This window comes from Sinocyclocheilus grahami, unplaced genomic scaffold (genome assembly GCF_001515645.1).
Source record: "Sinocyclocheilus grahami isolate Dianchi unplaced genomic scaffold, SAMN03320097.WGS_v1.1 scaffold1347.1, whole genome shotgun sequence".
NCBI lineage: Eukaryota > Metazoa > Chordata > Actinopteri > Cypriniformes > Cyprinidae > Sinocyclocheilus > Sinocyclocheilus grahami.
In genome coordinates this window covers 536568-551824 of record NW_015506526.1, presented here as the reverse complement: position 1 = coordinate 551824, position 15257 = coordinate 536568, and the positions used below count along the sequence as shown (strand labels likewise).

The following is a 15257-nucleotide window of genomic DNA, read 5'->3' as shown; positions in this document are numbered from 1 at the left end:
TGGCTTATCTGAAGGACATTACTGGACCCTTACTTGACCCCCTGCAGTTTGCTTACCGAGCAAACAGGTCCATGGATGATGCAGTCAACATGGGACTGCACTTCATCCTGCAACATCTGGACAAAACAGGGACTTATGTGAGGATCCTGTTTGTGGACTTTAGCTTCGCTTTCAACACCATCATCCCAATACTCCAGACCAAACTAACCCAGCTCTCTGTCCCTAGATATATCTGTCAATGGATCACCAGCTTTCTGACAGATAGGCAATGTCACGGCGCGGTCAGGAAAGACACACCGTGTGAGCAAGGGTTTTGGGTCGAGATGAGGTTAAAGAGCAGACAGGAGGTTAAAGAGCTGGCTGTCTGGTTCAGTCTTAACAAACTGGAGCTGAACACCCTCAAAACAGTGGAGATGATTGTGGACTTCAGGAGGAACCCCCTGCACTCCCCCCACTCCCCATCATGGACAGCACTGTGGAGGCACAAGAACAGTTTCTTTCCCCAGGCAATCTACCTCATGAACAGTTATTGTTCTCCCATTGTGCAATTAAAGTATGTATAATAACCTTATACTTATTTATCACCCTAAATCCTAGTACATCCCTACAACTTTATTTTATTTTATTCAATTCCTATTCTATCTATAGCACACCTGAACATACAACTTATTATTTTTTTGTGGTTTATATTTATGCATGTGTATTTTATTCACATCTTATTTTTATTATCTGTGTGTTGTTGTTGTCTCCGTGTACTGGAAGCTTGTGACACTATAACAAATTCCTTGTATGTGCAAACATACTTGGCAATAAAGCTCTTTCTGATTCTGATTCTGATTCTGATCAAGAGCAAGAAAATAGATTTTTTTGTGGAACATTTTGTTGTAAGGAATCAGCAAGTTGGTGAATTTTGAATTAAATATAATCCACAATGTGTGATGTTATTCAAGCTACAGCATGTTCTATTCCTTTAACCATTATGCCACCTGCTATGTTTTCATTTTTTATGTTAAGCTTATGCCGTTCCAGATGCCTTCATCCAAAGTTACTTAAATTGCACTCAAGGTATGTGTATTCCTTGGAAATTGAAACCAATAACTTGGCATTGCTAACAACATCTGGAACATTATGGTTGTATGCTTATAAGTGTCATTTGGCTAGCAAGTTGTTTTGTAAGGCTGGTTGTCAGCCATGCTGTGGCAAAAAATATAAAAATGCTGCAGCATTATGTCTAAAATGTGGCACCAGTTATGTAGAGATTTTTGTAAATGTGAATCTTGACATTTTTATTTCCCGGTTTCTTTGACACTTTGGTATTGTTTCACTATATCTTTGCATAACCACTTTTGGACTTTTGTATATATTTTCAGTGCTGTCAGTGATGTACACCTTGCACAACAGTGCTGTTGTTGTCACGAATCCGGTCCATGAACTTCCATCTGCTAGCCATCAGAGGTCACCCTTTCCAATTTCATTGACTCTCGCACTACACACTGTTGCACATCACCCCGGACTACATATCCCATCATTCATTGCACTGATTGCACTCAGCACGGATTGCACACAGCTGTTAACACTGATTGCACCCAGCTGTTTCATATCACTCCCTCACTATTTAACACTCACTCTGATCCCTTCCCTCTGCCGAGTATTGTTTAGCTCCTATCCGTTGATAGCTACACTACAGAGCCCTCGTTAGCAGCCTAGCCTAGCCTAGCCTAGCCTAGCCTAGCCTGTTTTCTCAGTTTCTGATCCTTGCCTGGTTTTCTGGATTTATCCCTTTAGTCTCGCCCTCTTTGATTCTGTTCGCCGTTCGTTGACCTTCGCTAGCCCTAGGATTATTCCACACGTCTCACGTCTCGTCAGCCCCGTAAGAGAATACTCGGCCACACAAGGATCCAGTGGCTTTTCAAGTGGGCATTGGCCAGGTATGGACACTGCAAGGCTGTTGTTAGCCCTCGAGCAGGGCACACACTCGCTCGAGGCTTACGTTCAAGAGTATCTCGACATTGCTTATTACTCTGATTTCCCGGATTGTGTGCTGAGACTTTTTCTGCGAGGGCATTAATCAGCTGGTTAAGTCAAAGCTCATTCGAGAGGGTCCACGTTCATCACTCATTCAGTTTATGGACTATGCTTATGAGTCCAGTCAAGTCTCAGCTGATCTGCCAAAGCCTCATCACGTCTCAGCTGTTCGTCCAGAGTCATGTCACGTCTCAGCTAGTCATCCAGAGTCATGTCACGTCTCAGCTAGTCATCCAGAGCCTCGTCACATCACAGCTGTTCATCCAGAGCCTCGTCACATCACAGCTGTTCATCCAGAGTCACGTCACGTCTCAGCTAGTCATCCAGATTCACGTCGCATCACAGCTGATCATCCAGAGTCATGTCACATCCTGTCTGTTGCACCCAGATTGTCGGGGTCGGTCCGTCGGTATCCCAGTCTGGTGTCCCTCCGCCCTGGCTCTCTGCTCCGCCGGTCCTGCCTCAGTGCATGGTCTCTCCACTTCCAGGTGGCCCTCCATCCCTCCCCCTGGCCCTCCGGAATCGTAAAGGGTTTTGACGCTCTGGAAGTCGCTCCTTGGGGGGGGGGGGGGGATCTCTGTCACGAATCCGGTCCATGAACTTCCATCTGCTAGCCATCAGAGGTCACCCTTTCCAATTTCATTGACTCTCGCACTACACACTGTTGCACATCACCCCGGACTACATATCCCATCATTCATTGCACTGATTGCACTCAGCACGGATTGCACACAGCTGTTTCATATCACTCCCTCACTATTTAACACTCACTCTGATCCCTTCTCTCTGCCGAGTATTGTTTAGCGCCTATCCGTTGATAGCTACACTACAGAGCCCACGTTAGCCTCCTAGCCTAGCCTAGCCTAGTATTTCCTTGCCTGTTTTCTCAGTTTCTGATCCTTGCCTGGTTTTCTGGATTTATGCCTTTAGTCTCGCCCTCTTTGATTCTGTTCACCGTTTGTTGACCTTCGCTAGCCCTAGGATTATTCTTGTGTCTTGCCCGCCATATACCTGTCTGCCATTATCTGACCCATGCCTGTTTTATGACCACGTCTCTGTCTTCTCCTAATAAAAAGCTTCGCATATGGATCCACACGTCTCGTCAGCCCCGTAACAGTTGTAGGTATAGAACCATCCTTTTTAATCCCACAAACGAACACATTGCCTAAAGGTTTGCTTTGTGACAGTGTTGCTATAGCAGAATAACATTGTTTTACGGAAAGATAAACTGTTGTTTCTCTAAGACTAATAAGCCTAAATAATAATAAAACCTAAATAACAATAAACCTTATCATGCTTTAAAGAAACATGAAAGATCACTTGTTAGTAACTGACATCAGCAGTGATTTCTTACACTTGTTGCGCTGGGTAATAATACAGTGGGGAAAGGAGCCAGAATTGGTTGTATAGGTTAATCTCTCTCTGGACAGACCATAGACTCTGAACTTTTTATTTGTTAATGCCTCTCCCCTTATAGGCCTGAGACTCCGAACACGGTATGTCTGTTGAAAGGGTACATTTATCCTTTTCCGATGAGATTGCAATTTGGTACTTCTCCATTCCAGTTTTGTGATTGGCTGCTGGCATCAGGTGGTACATAGTGTGGACCAATCTTCTTTCCCCCTATGTAACTAATTTGCATAATCTAAAGCACACAGTTTAGAACAGTGTATTTAACCAATATATTACTCACTTCTGCTTTTTACCAATGCAACCACCACCAGAATACTTTTGGCAATGTTCTGAACACAGAGTCCAAACATGATGGAAAAGGTGAATTTGCACTACAAATAGCTGTCACTGAGAATACTTATTTATCTAAATATGATTTTTCTGGTATGAAACGGGTGTGCTGTAGGTAACATCAGTTTTAAGGTTTCCAAACTCATACATCACTCTCAAGGACGTTTTCTTCTCGTGTTTATTACCATCCTATGATGAATCGTTGTATTCCTCATCTATAAGTTGCTTTGGATTCTTGTGACTTTTTTAAAAAAAAATTCAGCAAGAGCTGCTGCATGAGGTCTTGAATTTGGAATTTAATTTTTATCGTGGTCACAGGCCAAAACGAAATTTGTTTGTGTTAGTCCATTAAGATCCAATCAAAATGCAGAAAACCGTTCTCCACAGTTGCAGCCATAAAACTGGTCCCTGAAATGTGCTGTTCACTGTAGTGTAAATAGGATGTTTTACAACATTTGTTGAGACGGTATACTGCTATCATTGTGTAACAACCACATAGCTACAGTCCACTACAAATGTTAGAAATGTTGCTCTTGAATGACAGATTCTTAACTGCAGCCAGCAAAGATCCTGTCCAGATGGTAGGCATTCCGGAGGTCTAGTTTGGTGAAGATATGTCTGTGCCTGTTGTGATAATCAGCACCAGGAGTTAGTCGAATATCACAATGATGCTTGCTTAGCGATCTTAAATGTGGTTGTCCAGTCGGATGTCCACATCAATCAAGGACTCTAAATTGGGAGCCGGGTCTCTGATGACCAGCTTATCTTTTAACTCAGGTGATAAAGTGTGACGCAATGGGTTCACTGTCAGGCTGCAAATGGAAAGCAAGGGTACACTGGGTAATGAATCCTTAACAGAAAAGGGATAAGTCAAGAAGTATGCATTATTATATTAATTTAAAACGGGGTTATGTGGGTGAATCTTCGCATTGGTCTGAACAAAAACTGCAGACGGATTATTGAAAATGCACATTCATTCTCTGCCAGTAGGAGGCGCTTTTGGAATGTTGGAAATTTAGCAGTTTCCTGGGTAATGGTAGAAAACAAAGCAGAGCTGCGCTCATAAACGCTACTTTAGCAGATAAAATGAAAATGCCATTGAAACTTTTTTCAATTAATTAGTGAGAATGAGAAAAGTGTGGAACAAAAAAAGCCATTGATAAGTTACCAGCGTAAGCCTATTTGCCTGGGCTCAGCCCAATTACTTACACTCTCCAAAGGCTGTCTAATTCTAATCTTTAAAACACATTTAATTTTAGTTATTTTAACTACAAATTTAAATTAAAATGAAAAAATAATGAAAAGGAAATTATATATTTACACATCTAAGGATCATATCAACCAAAAAAGTAACTGTATGCGTCCTCTACCTGGGTCCTTCTCATAAATGAGTAAGCAGCATTTAAAACAATAAACACATAATATGCACTGTTACTCAATATTTAATTACAGCCTCAGATGCATGATATTTTCATTTGCTACAAGCAGGATACACAAGAAGCACGTTCAAAGCGAATACGCAGAAGGTTGCCGTGGTAATAAACCGCAACCGTTTGTGTGTCCGCGCTTAATGCACATCTCGTATATGAAAAGCATTTTAGGGGGCCCTTGGCTTTTGGGGGCCCATGTGGTCGCCGATCTTTGCCTAATGGGTAAGTCCGCCCCTGGGCTCAAGACTGAACGCAACTTTTTTAAAGAATAAGAAAAGCAGTTGGTACAAATTAGCTTAATGTACAGTTTTAACTAAAGAGTGCAAAGCAGGTGGTGCTACCTAGTGGTGATGAGAGTCATTGTATGAGGGAGTCTTATACATCCATCAAGTATTCTAGGTTATTACATTTGAAGGTGTTTGGTCCAATAAATAAAACCTCTTTTAGGGTAATAACTCTGCTAGTAAATGTAGAGGTATCTGAGTAGTCCGTTCGATGAATAACTGTGATCACACCATGAAAATAATTACCCTTATTTTCATGTTAGATAAAGATAAATACGTGATATTCTACTCTGAGCTGTCCATGTCCTTGGACACAGAATTATGCGTTTCTATGGCACCATCAACACCTAAGTAGCACCTAAATTACTCTCCGGCAGTCAGGTGGAACAGCAGTCACGTGGTCCAGAACATTGCCAGCTTACAAATTGAAATTATGAGTTCTACGATCATGTGAACAGTTTGGCTTTGATATTGCCATAGAAATACACAATTCAGAGTCCAAGGAAGTGGACAGCTCTGAGTAGAATGTCACATGTGGTCATCTTGAATTTATGGTAATTACAACATGGCGTAACCACAGCTAATAATATCAGATGCTGACTGAATGTCCAGGATGAGTTTAAATGTAGTGTATGATTGCAGCATGGAACAGGTGTGGATAATTAATAGTCTGGGGAGAGTGATCACTGTGTTGGTGGAGGGAAAGAGCTTGGTTTAGATGTGACATTACTACTCATCCAGTATTTAATATCATCTATGCATTCCAGTAGTTTAGTGAAATTGTAGGTTTTGTTGGGCCTTAAGGAAATATAGAGCTGAGTATTGTCAATGTAACAGTGAAAAATAATTCCATGTTAATGATATCTCCCAAAGGTAGCACATGCAAGACGAATAGCAACTGTTCTAGTAATGTGCCTTGCGGCACTACATACTAAACTTGTAGTATGACTTGATTTGACACTTCTTTATTAATTGCCAAAAAGTAATAATGGTCAGATAAATACAATTTAAACCCCATCTTTTTCCTTCGTCGTCTTCTCCATTTTTCAAACCCTCTGAAGATCCTATGCATGTTAATTTCACTAATCTTCCTCCTTCAGAGTTGAAAGGACGGCTTGCTAGCAACATCTGTGTTTACCGCAGAGTATGAGGTGTGGAATCCACAGGAGTATTCCAATTTCCTAGAGGTTTTGAGTGCCCTGAAAGCCTCACAGGGCACATCACATCACTGTTCATAGGACTGTGCCAGCAGCATGCTGCCGGACATACTACTACCTCACATTCTTGTCTTTTCTTTATCACTTCTTGAATGAGCCATGATGGAATACATTACTGAATACATTGGAATACTCAAGCAGGGCTCCATCCATATTTCAGTTTCTCCATCCACATCTAGCTTCTTCTATGTGGCCAAAAAAGATGGTGGACTGAGACCCTGCATTCATTACCATGCCCTCAGTAATGTAACTGTCAATGAACCCATGGTTCAAGTGGCACTTCAGATGCTCACATCTACAACAAGCTTAATGTCAGGAACCACTATAAAATCATCTGCATTACTTACTCTGGGGAACTATGAATACTGGATGAATCTGTATAGGCTGTCCAACTCACCTTCAGTCTTTAAGGGGTTCATTATTTAAATCTTTCAGTACTGTCTTCATCGCCTTCTCATCATCTACATAAACAATATCCAGATGTACTCCTCCTCATTCTCCAATCATGTTCGTCTGCCTAGTCATCTGTTGCCTTCAAGAGCATCACCTCTCATAAAGCCAGTTGCATTGAACCACCATTCACTTCCTGGGATACATTATTGGTACCCGTGGCATTCCAGATTGTCCCGGAAGAGGTGCAAGCCATGGAGCCCTCGTCCTTAAAAACGCCAACATATTCTCGGCTTCTCAAACTTTAACTCCATTGTTTGCTTCCCTCACCACCCAAAACTCTGCCCTGGTTTTCTTAAACTGCTCAAGCCTTCCAGCAGCTAAAAAGAGGCATTCATCTCATTACTCCTCCATGAACTCGATCCATAACTCCCGCTCAGTGTGCATGATTCTTAATAATGCTTCTACAACCAGAGTGAGGGCTATTCTGTCCCAGCGGTACAGGCATCTGGCAAAGCTTCATTCATTCACTTTACTCAAGCAAAACTATAATACTGACAACTTATTGCTTATTGCCATGAAGTTGGCGAAGGAGTCACATCACTGGCTTGAGTTCTCACCATCTGTTTCAGGTCAACTAAGACCACCTTGGTGTGAAATATCTTTGGAATGCCAAGTGGACATAACCCCCAGATTTTGCTGATCTTTTCACGGTACTGGTGGCCCCAGCATCAGTACGATGACCACTTTATCCTGGTGGCTGTTGACCATTTTTCAAAGGCCTGTGGAGACACAATTCCCCAATGCCTTTTGGAACTTCTGCCCACCGGGAAGACTTAGTGTCCGACCACAGTCCTCAATTCATATCCCAAGTCTGGAAGGCTTTCTTCAAGTTGCTTGGCACCACTGTCATACTTTCTTCAGGCTATCATCCCCAGTCCAACAGCCAGTCCAACCACAAAATCCAGGAAATCTCCTGGGGCAGGTTGCATAAGCTGCTTAGACTAGTCTTAAAAAGCTAGTCATAACTGACCAAGACTGATCATAACTTTTTTAATTAGGTTACAAAAAGGTAGATTACTGACTCCTGCAGGACTGTAGCCACTGGATACCCATCTCACACTTACCTCAGTTTTCTAGTCTTGTAAACAGGACTCTTCAGCCACAATGTTCTCTTTATGACTTTAAATATACATTAAATCTACTGAATTCATTTACAAAATTAAATAAAAATTGAAATTACCTGCAGCTAAATTTAAAATAATAAGGTCAGTGCTTTATCTTATGGATTGTTCTGTTTTGAGGTAGGCTTAGGTGAGAAAATGAATTAATCTACACCATTATTATCTTTAACATTATTGTCTTTGTGGTTTCATTTATGCATGTGTGCTGGATAAAGATTGAATGTCATTCTTCATGTAGTACACATCATTTTATGCATATAGCGACAAAATAATTTTATTTGTGTATGCTGAATAAAAGAATTCAATGAGGTCATTGTAGCAAAAGAAAAAAGTTAATGCTCTGTGCCAGCTTTCCTCCTTTCCCATTCCAGCAGCAGCACCATCGACATGGGAGTAGTGTGACGTCACCACAGGCTGACAGAATATTTAATTGATGCGCTGAGACCGATAGTCTCTCTCTCTTCACACCAACACCACAGACAAAGGAAGAGATGTGAGAGAGAGAGATAACACACTGAGGAAGCTGAAAATGTTGTTTTTGCTTTGACTGCACTAAGATCTGCCTCTATCATTAGCTGCCGCTTGTTATTTGTTTCTCTTTTTAGTCTCATCTACCACTACCCCATTTCTTTATGTTTTTATCTCCAAAGGGGATTAAAAGAATGCAAGTGGGTGTCTGTAAAAGACAGATTTTTCATTCCTTCTCTTGTGACTAGGACCAAGCTGACCTCCACCTCCTTCTGTGCCTTTGGAATATCTTATTACTTGGATTTCTATTTGTCATTTAAGAGCATCTGTGGGGAATCCAAAAGAGCTTGGATGTTGTTGTTGTTTACTTGAGGATTTTTTCCCCCTTTAACTACCTTTTGTCACACAAGGATCATGATTGGATGTTTGTACTATTTCTATTGATTTTTGCATATCTGTGGATTTTGGTACATTCTTTGAGGTAAAAGCTCTGGCAAGGACATGACTGAGACTATTAAGAGAGTACACAGGAATCAATAATAACCAGGATTCAGATTAGAAATAGTGGTATTCTCTGCAGAAACACAGGCAAAGTCTTTGTTGTTTAGTCTGAAAGAGAGATTAAGTTCATCTGAGGCCATGAAGAAAATCTGGTCGCAGAAAAGATTTCAGGTGAGTCTAATCCTTCTATCCAGAATCATACACTTCACAAACTATACAATTTGACTTTTGAGATTTTTTCTTGAATTTGGCAAATCACACCCACAATGTAGTAATGTAAAATAAGTGATATAGTTATAGTTCTTTCTTTAAGGTATCCTACCAGCTACTGTACCTCATAGCCAACTGCCCATGTATGACCAATACAATAACTTTTGTACAAACAGACCTAATGTCACTGAGGACAATGTTGTTGTTGTTTGATATCAGACAAACATACAGCATATATATATATATATATATATATATATATATATATATATATATATATATATATATATGGCATTAAAAACGCTGCTGCTGCTGCCGTCAAAGACATGCAGACAAAAATATATTTCTGTCATGACAACTCTCGGTGGGATTGGCATGGTAATGTACATGACAATGTTAAAGTATTTGGTCTTGGCGGAATAGATCTGCTGCTGCTGCTGCCGAATACATCCACAACATGCTGCTGTGAGCATGTAAGAAATACTGCTGCTGCACATATTACACATATGAATAACCCCCATATAGCATTCACGAATCACCTCGTAGCAGATCTATACAGGTGGAGCTGGGGAAGGTGGAGGGTTTCTGAAGCAAGCTGCAACTGCCATCTAGAGTTTCATGCCAGAACTCTGTATTTACGTGGCACAATTTAAGAATTCTTTCCCATGAATTAAGAATCGGTTCCCTTGTTCTATTAATTAATTCAGTTTTTTATTTAAATCGTGGCCACTGTTACTCTACGCATTCCCTCGTTTATTATTAAGTTAAATCTTAATTCTACATTGTTGGCCTCAATATATATATATATATATATATATTCCCCCAGTTATTTGCCTTTATAATGGGTGATAAACAATACAATTTCTCAGGCTCTGTGACAGCTACATTACCCAGTTGCCTTGGTAGCAACGTAGGAGTGCATTTGAAATGCTGCAAACCAGCATGAGAATTGATAAAGGAGGGGAAATAAGTCTTCATATATATGAATTGTGTTTAATTTATGTGTCAGCCCTGTGTCACCATGATGTATTTATGTATAGTTGTTGAATGAAAACCAAATTATTTACACCACTAGCATAACCATATGGATGGAACATACAGGCTAAGAAAATTAGCATTTAAAATGTCCCAAAATTAACGGAAAGACTTTTGTGTATTTATTTTTTTCTGTCGTTCCAGAGAGCTGGACATTCTAGCTGGACGTTTGGGAGATTCACTCATGGTGTGTTTTGCTTACGACAAAACTGTAAAAAGTCCAAAATCGCAAACCTATTTGTAGAAAATACAGCAACTGAAGAGTGTGCACAACTTTACAGAATGGATATGTTTTGCAGAATAATCATAGCGTAGATGGTTAAACAGGTTTAAAAATAGCTGCTAAGACAATACATTTCTATCTATAGATTTTTAAATATTAACATCAAAAATTGTTGGGTTTCTGTATGGAAAGGAATGCAATGCTGATTGAAGCTGTACAATAATACAATTTTACAATTTTGCCTGTAATTGTGGATATGTGCGTATGTTTGTGTGTGTTATGTATATGCTCCCACACAAGTGCATGTCTGCAGACATTGGTTTCTATAGTAACAGTCTTCTCTTGTCCACCTCTGCTTGCTGCCGTTATGGAAGTGAAGTTTTTCGCTTGTGCAGGAAGCAAAGCAATGGTAATTGTTATCCATTTCTGTGATCCTCACCTTTCATTACTGGACTCTTGGATAGGTTAGAGTTTGCAACCATGCATTATTATAACTGTAACGTATACTGTAGGTTTTAATCCAGAGCTCTAGTTTCAGTTTGACTTATTTTTCATTAAACTTAAATTCTACATTATTTATTACAGGAAGAGTAAGGCTTGCACTGCAGCATATTTTCTTTTTCTTTCTTTCTTTCTTTCTTTCTTTCTTTCTTTCTTTAATGCCAGTTAATGTGAATTCCTATAATTTCAATCCATAGGGAGATTTTATCTGAAACTGCCATGATATATCCAGGAAAAGAAAATTACAGTATGAAAGTATTTGTATGTTTAGTTATAAAGCAAAATGTAGGCCTAATTAACTTGACAAGTTATACATCATTAATAGTCTGACCAACTAGCAGTTAGCCAAGGGGTAATGAGTCTTATTTATTTTAATTTTGTATTATTTATTTATTTTGGATTCAAGTTAGACCAATCTACATTTGTATGCAACCGACTTAAAAACATTATGACCAATTTTAAAGAAAAAAAACAAAAAAACAATTACTAACTTGTAAGACTAGTTAGCCTTTTATGCAGCTGGCCACTGGTTTACTATAAAAATCTTTTAGTGACAGTAATGTCTTAACGTGTGCCAGGAATTGTGAAAACTGTAAAAAAAAAAAAATAAGCGCCTTAGATGTAAGAACCCATAATAACCCATTTCCTTTAAGGTAGTCATGAAAGGGTTTCACTAAATAACATCCCTCAAGGCTTTTAATTAAAAAGTGTGAACATTCTGAGAATATTGACGAATTTTCATATGTTTACTTAAATTTAAAGTATTATTATTATTATAATTTTCTTCATTTTTTTAGTAAAAACTATTGTGAGTATTTCGGAGCGCTTAAGACTCTCATGCAATATCTGTTTCATTCATACTCATAGCTGGAGGGCGCCCTCGAGCAGAAAGTCCACAAGTGAGACTCATAGAAGTCATAAATCATATGATGTTCCAGGAATGTGGACAAATCCAGCTATCACAGTAGTAGTTGAATAAAATGCAGATAGAAGCATTTTGAATGATGAAACATGACGACAATATATTGTTCATGTTTGTTCTTAAAGCAATCTCAGGTATTTAAGAATACATAAGAATAAAGTATATTTACAATGCAGTGCTTATTGACATAGCCTTTACCACTGTATAATACTTAAATTAATATATTTTGCTCATACTCATTCTCTGATAGAAAGCCAGATCAGATCACAGAGGGAGGTTTTTTTAAAAGAAAATAAAAGTTGGTTCGGAGCAAAAACATGGTATTAAATTTTGTCTCCATGCTAAGCATGTTAGCTAGCTAGCCCTTAAGCACCTGTTACTGGTTATATTTTATTATTAATTAAAATCAATTAGAGTCTGTGTAAGATCATTGGAATGTTTCCTTTTTTAAGAAGGACATTTCCTATAAAGGTTAAAAAAATTATTTAAGAATTCCACATATAATTTTTGCATAGCTTTTCTCAAATTATTTATTTATTTCAGAAATTTCTTGCAGCTAGATCATTAAGAAAAATGTCAATGTTATTTTTCTTAAATTTTTCTTTGGTTAAAAATCATACCAATACATTTCAAAATGCCTTGCCTACTCTCTCTTTAGACTCAAACAGTACAGAGGATGAAACTGTGGAGCCTCAGGTCTCCATGGAGATGAAGGAACAGTTCATGCCTCCACAGGGGGAAGCAATCAACAGTCAACCCACTGGTAAGAACATACTGAGTGAGTACTTGTGATGGTTAACCAGTTGGAAAAAAAAAGCTTTAGATTATTATAATATTCCTTTAACAGAGCATGTATTTTCAGGCTGGGGTAGAGCAATGCTTTTCCATATCCCAGGTGATGGCCCAGTAGTGGAGAGGGAGATGCAAGCCCTGGGCTCTAGAGCTCCTGGTCTTCAGGATCCCTTGTCACCTGGCAGGCAAGCAAATGCTGGGTGTGTTGAGAGCCCTCCAGTCAGACACCTGGGGATTGAAGCTCTTGTGCGGGCCTCACAAATAAGTGTGTACTACGTGGCATTGGGGTCAGAGGAGAGTATGTCCATAGCCAGTGACTACTACGGCAGTGTTTTGAGCCTCTATCGAAGAAGGACCTTTTCCATTTACAGTGTTCAAGAATGAGTGCTGGCACACTGGATATGAAAAGGCATAAAGTAACTTGAATCAAGGTGGCACAAATCAAATATATAAAATTTAGATTACAGCTCTAATGGAACATTTTAAAAATAGTTTTCATTACTTTATTCTTCATTTATTGTGGCCTATTTATGTCAATCATGTCATGTTATTTATGTTTTCTTGATTCCTACTTTCCTTTGACTCCACTTGCATAGTTTTTTTGTATTGCTTTTTTCTTACCTTTTTGCATGCCATTATATGTGACGTCTGAATTCTAATTGCAGTCTTTTATGTTTATTAATCTCCAGCAATGTTTTACATATTTCAACATAGTGTTTTTCAGTGCATGTTTTATTGGATAACTAATGTTTGTCATTTTGCTTTCTTTCACTCAAAATGCACTTGTAACAAAAAATTCACCCATTTTGCCATTTTAGTGTTTTTATTTTCTGTCATAATGCAACATTTTCCACAATCGCCCTAATTTCAGGGGCCAGTTGGACTTTATAACAAGGGAAACATCTCCATTTGTTAAAACCCAGCCATTCCAAAAAGCTCAAGGTCCCATTACCCTAAGCCAACAACAAATCCAACAACTGCCCACAAAGGCACCAAAACAGGCATGAATGGAGCTGAGCTACCTTTTAAAATCTCAAAAATCTCAGCTTCATCTCAAAGCAGTGGTTCCCAAGATAAATTCTCACTCCAAACTCCAAAAGTGTCACAGGCAAGTTCCAAAATCTTTGACAAAGTGAGAGCTTTTGAGGAACAAAAACACAGCAGTAACATACCAAAGTTGTCTTCATCAAGACTATCATGGGGTCTGAATCGAGCATCATCCTGCAATTCCGAGGATAGTAGAAGTAAATCAGGGAAGCTCCAAGACAACCCCAAGAGTGATGTAGCACTCAAGAGGTCTTTCTTCAAACAGAAAGCATCCTCTCTGGAGGAACAGTCAACCCATGTACAGAAACATTTTCAGAGTAAACTCTCAGAAGAGCTTCACCGAATAAAAAAACTTGTCGGAAATTCGAACATCAAGAAAGTGTTTTCAATGGAACAGCTCACCCAGACTGACAAGCAGTTCACTGGAAACACTGAGTTAGTTCCAGCCCATGTAATTCAGAAGATTGAAGACACTACTAATTCAGATTTACCAGAATCAAAATAAAGATGGTCAACATTTCCAAAGGAGGAATCACCACATCAACAGAGAAAGAAATTGGCAGATGAATCAAAGCAACCTGAAAGAAAATCTCCTCCTGATATTACAGAAAACCAGTGGAAGAAAGATTCTAAGCCCAGGTGGTTGTTAGACAGGCAAGTCATCAATGAAAAGGTCACGTTCAGTAAAACACCAGGACAGTGTTCACCTAAGGTGCCAAGGACAAGTATGTCCAGCAAATTACCAAAATCACCTGTAGAAATACCACCTGCTCAACCCATAATGCAAGAGGGGTTCAACCCTAAAACCTCCTAGGTTGTTTGATTCAGTTTCCATGCTCCCAAAATCATTTAAGGAAACAGAGGAGAAAAAAGGCTCATCACTTATACCGAAAAAGACCATACCTACTATTGGGGTTGAAAATAAGCCTGTGGGTGAAGAGGCAGATAAAACAGAGAGTGGTCAAAAGGAAGTTGAAAAACATGAAGGAAAAACAACCAGAAGAAACAGAGGTAAACCTTCTTTCAGTAAGCAACTATTTCTAAAAAAAAAAGGTTCATTGGATGAATGTTCATAAATAACATTTTAAATATTGTGGGTTCAAAACAGCTTTAGAGCAATCAATATCATTTGTGACATAATGCTGGACACCACAAATATAACTTTGACTTATCCCTCGTTTCTTTAAAAAAAAAAAAAGGTTTGAGGTTATACTGAGCTAATTTTCAAAAAAAAAAAAATGGGGTTAATTTTTATTTTCTTTTTTGAGAATTGACCTTTTTAATT

The 15257-nt window shown here is 39.0% G+C and overlaps 1 pseudogene; it reads left to right on the top strand.

The window, feature by feature from the left end:
• The window catches only part of LOC107569452 (striated muscle preferentially expressed protein kinase-like), a 48359-nt pseudogene that overhangs the window by 6170 nt on the left and 26932 nt on the right, over positions 1 to 15257 (top strand).